This window comes from Lactuca serriola, chromosome 5 (assembly GCF_051521515.1).
Source record: "Lactuca serriola cultivar US96UC23 chromosome 5, Lser_US96UC23_V15, whole genome shotgun sequence".
NCBI lineage: Eukaryota > Viridiplantae > Streptophyta > Magnoliopsida > Asterales > Asteraceae > Lactuca > Lactuca serriola.
The window spans coordinates 289,812,087-289,816,620 of record NC_136412.1 but is presented as its reverse complement, the minus strand read 5'-3'; positions in this window follow the sequence as shown (position 1 = coordinate 289,816,620).

Below are 4,534 nucleotides of genomic sequence, written 5' to 3'. Positions count from 1 at the left end.
TAATCGATATTTTTACATTTTTTAGGAACCATTTAATATTTAAAAATTTTGGCCACAAAACTTTAACGGTTTGACAACGTTGACCCCTTTTCTATTTAGGAACCTTTTAATATTTAAAGTTTGGCCACAAAACTTTAACGGTTTGACAACTTTAACGGTTTGACAACTTTGGTCTTCATTTTTAAGTCATTTTTACACTTTTGGTCCTTGTAATCAATATTTTTACATTTTTTAGGAACCTTTTAATATTTAAAGTTTGGCCACAAAACTTTAACGGTTCGACAACTTTGGTCCTCATTTTTTAGCCATTTTGACACTTTTGGTCCTTATAATCGATATTTTTACATTTTTTAGGAACCTTTTAATATTTAAAGTTTGACCGCAAAACTTTAACGGATTGACAGCTTTGATCCCTTTTCTATTTAGGAACCTTTTAATATTTAAAGTTTGGCCACAAAACTTTAATGGTTCGACAACTTTGATCCATTTTCTAAAACTTGCTAATTCCTAAATTGTTTCTTATGAATAGTGAACTTCCACAATTTTTGTCTATTTTAGTCCCTGGACTTTATGTTTTTTTTGGCAGAATTGATCCCTGTAGTTTGGTCCTTATTTTTTAGCCATTTTGACACTTTTGGTCCTTGTAATCGATATTTTACATTTTTTAGGAACCTTTTAATATTTAAAGTTTGGACACAAAACTTTAACGGTTTGACAACTTTGATCCCTTTTCTATTTAGGAACCTTTTAATATTTAAAGTTTGGCCACAAAACTTTAACGATTTGACAACTTTGGTCCTCATTTTTTAGCCATTTTGACACTTTTGGTCATTATAATCGATATTTTTACATTTTTTAGGAACCTTTTAATATTTAAAGTTTGGCCACAAAACTTTAACGGTTTGACAACTTTGATCATTTTTCTGTTTAGGAACCTTTTAATATTTAAAGTTTGGCTACAAAACTTTAACGGTTCAACAACTTTGATCCCTTTTCTAAAACTTGCTAATTCCTAAATTGTTTCTTATGAATAGTGAACTTCCACAATTTTTGTCTATTTTAGTTCCTGGACTTTATGTTTTTTTTGGCAGAATTGGTCCCTGTACTTTGGCAACTTTGGTCCTTATTTTTTAGCCATTTTGACACTTTTGGTCCTTGTAATCGATATTTTTACATTTTTAGGAACCTTTTAATATTTAAAGTTTTGTCACAAAACTTTAACAGTTTGACAACTTTGGTCCTCATTTTTTAGCCATTTTGACACTTTTGGTCCTTATAATCGATATTTTTACATTTTTTAGAAACCTTTTAATATTTAAAGTTTGGCCACAAAACCTTAACGGTTTGACAACTTTGATCCCTTTTCTATTTAGGAACCTTTTAATATTTAAAGTTTGGCCACAAAACTTTAACGGTTCGACAACTTTGATCCTTTTCTAAAGCCTTGCTAATTCCTACCGCTTTAATTCTTTTACCATTTTGACACTTCTGGTCCTTGCAGTAAAAACTTTTATATTTTTTCATAAAAACATGAACAAAACGGTCCGGGGCAAAGCCGGGGCTTGTCATCCTTGCACTTTCTACGTCTGTCATATTTATCGATTCGGAAACAACATTGAAAGCTTATGGCCCCCGCGTAGCGGGGGTAACATTTCTTGTTGTAATTAATAATTAAATAATAATTTCATAAAAAATATAAAAAATGATTTTTAGTATTGTTATTATGTTGAACTATTTTTAAAAATAAATAAATCGTTATTGTTATCTATTAAATAATAATTTCATATTCAATTAAAACATTTATATTAAATATTATCATTATGTAGAAAATACGATAACATAGACATCTTTTTATCCATCTTAAATTTTATTATTGTGTACAACAGATGATAATAGAGACAACTTTTTATCTTAAATAGTAAAAAAAAATGTTTTGTATCATAAATATTACAATAATTATGTAGAACATATGATAATAGTGATGTCTTTTATAAGGTTAAAACTTTAAATTGTATTACATACAAGGTTGTAAAACTTTGCTAACACAACCAAATACTTGACATGTTACTTAAACTCGGCCTCCAATGGAAGCGAGTTTGACTAACTCAGTCAGAAGACACTTGGATCCTTATTAAACTCGACCCAAATCTAAAAGATACGATCCAAAATCATTTTCAAAATTCTGAAATTTAATTGGTCACTTGTCGACAAAGACAATCTCACCAAAGAATACACTCAATGTCCTACAAAGTTAGATGCAAGGAATATCTCACGACTTAGTCACTTTAAAATATTTCACTATCTTTACTATTTATAGAGGATAATACATTCTCTTGTTTACTCTCACGATCAATGTGCGATGAAGACATTTTAATTAAACTCATTTCTTTATTTGCCAATAATTTCATTTCATTAAATAATATATTAAATAATAAAAATAAAACGCTATTCAGAAAATTTATTGTTCAAGAGTTCCATTTTTCAGTAATATCGTAAGTTGCTATAAAAAATCAAGTTTTTATTGAATAACTTTTTGTTCAATCCTAAAATCATAAATTCAGTTAGACACTTAATATAGAAAGTTTGTGTATATGTATTTTCATGATTCAAAATGTCATTATAAAATGAATTCATTTATAAAATATAATCGATTATATATTTCGTTCTTTTGAATCAAAGTGATTTTTCAAACAATTATAATTTTATGTTTAGGTAGATTTTTTTATATTTATATAACATTACGTAACTTATAATATTATTATAAACAATTTGAATAATCATGGGAGTTTCAAATGTATGTGGTGAAAGGAAAATGCTTCATTTATCAGTCCAAATTGATCAAACTTGGACCGATTCAGCTTAATATACCAAACCACATAACGTTTTTTCTATTGCAACCCGGTTTGTATATATTTTGTGTTTTTGAATCAAATTTATTTTTCAAAAAATTATAATTATATGTTTAGGTAACTTATTTATAATATTATTAGAAACAATTTGAAAAATCATGAGAGTTTCAAATGTATGTGCTGAAAGGAAAATGCTTCCTTTATCGGTCCAAATTGATTAAACTCGGACCAATTCAACTCAATATACCAAACTGCATAACGGGTTTTCAACTGAAACTCTGTTTGAACCTAAAAAAAAATCTTGTTCAAAACCATTTATGGGATTCTAAAACTTAAATGGACAGTTTCCAATAAAGACAATCTCACCAAAGAATACCCTCAACATCCTAAAAAGGTAGGCATAAGGAAGTTCTCATGGTTTGGTCCCTTTGAAACAATTCACAACCTTTCCTATTTATAGAAGAGGAAACGTTCTCTTGTTACTCTCACCATCGATGTGGGATGAAGACATTGTAATAAAACACACTTTCTTATTAATAAAACATTATTCAACTTATTTATTAAAACACCCTTTCTCTTGTTTACCCTTTCTTTATTGTTCAATAGTTCCATTTTTTTATAATCTCCTAAGTTGCTATCCAAAAAAGTAAGTTCTTATTGAATAACTTTTTGTTCAATTCTAAAATCATAAATTCAGTTTGGTATTTAATATAGAAAGCTTGTTTATATCTATTTTCAAGATTCAAAAGTTCATTATAAAAAGAATTCATTTATAAAATATAATCTGCGTATATATTTCGTGCTTTTGATCAAATCGAATTTTCAAACAATTATAATTTTATTTTTAGGTAGATGTTTTTTTATATTTATATAACATTATGTAACTTTTTTAAAATATCATTGTAAACAATTTGAAAAATCATGGGAGTTTCAAATGTACGTAGTGAAAGGAAAATGCTTCTTTTATGGTCCAAATAGATCAAACTCGGACCGATTCAACTAAATATACCAAACTACATATTTTTTTCTAGTGAAACCCGGTTTGTATATATTTCGTGCTTTTGAATCAAAGTGATTTTTCAAACAGTTATAATTTTAGGTTTAGGTACATGCTTTTTTATATTTATATAAAATTATGTAACTTATTTATAATATTATTAGAAATAATTTGAAAAATCATGGGAGTTTCAAATGTTTGTTGTGAAAGGAAAATGATTCCTTTATCGGTCTAAATTGATCCAACTCCGGTTCAACTCAATATACCCAACTACATAATTTTTTTTTCTAACTGAAACACGGTTTAAACCTGAAAAAATTCAGTCCAAAACCATTTTTGGAATTCTAAAAGTTAACTGGACACTTGCCAATATAAACAATCTCACCAAATAATACATTCAAAATCCAACAAAGGTAGGCATGAGGAAGTTCTCATGGTTTGGTCCCTTTGAAACATTTCCTATTTATAGAAGATGAAACATTCTCTTGTTTACTCTCACCGTCGATGTGGGATGAAGATATTGTAATAAAACACCCTTTCTTATTTATAGAACATTATTTAACTTATTTATAATATTACTGTAAAGAAACTGAAAAGTCATGGGAGTTTCAAATGAATGTGGTGAAAAGAAGTTAAAAAATGGGGTTTCAAATGCATGAGATTCAAGAAAAAATGATAGTTTTATAAG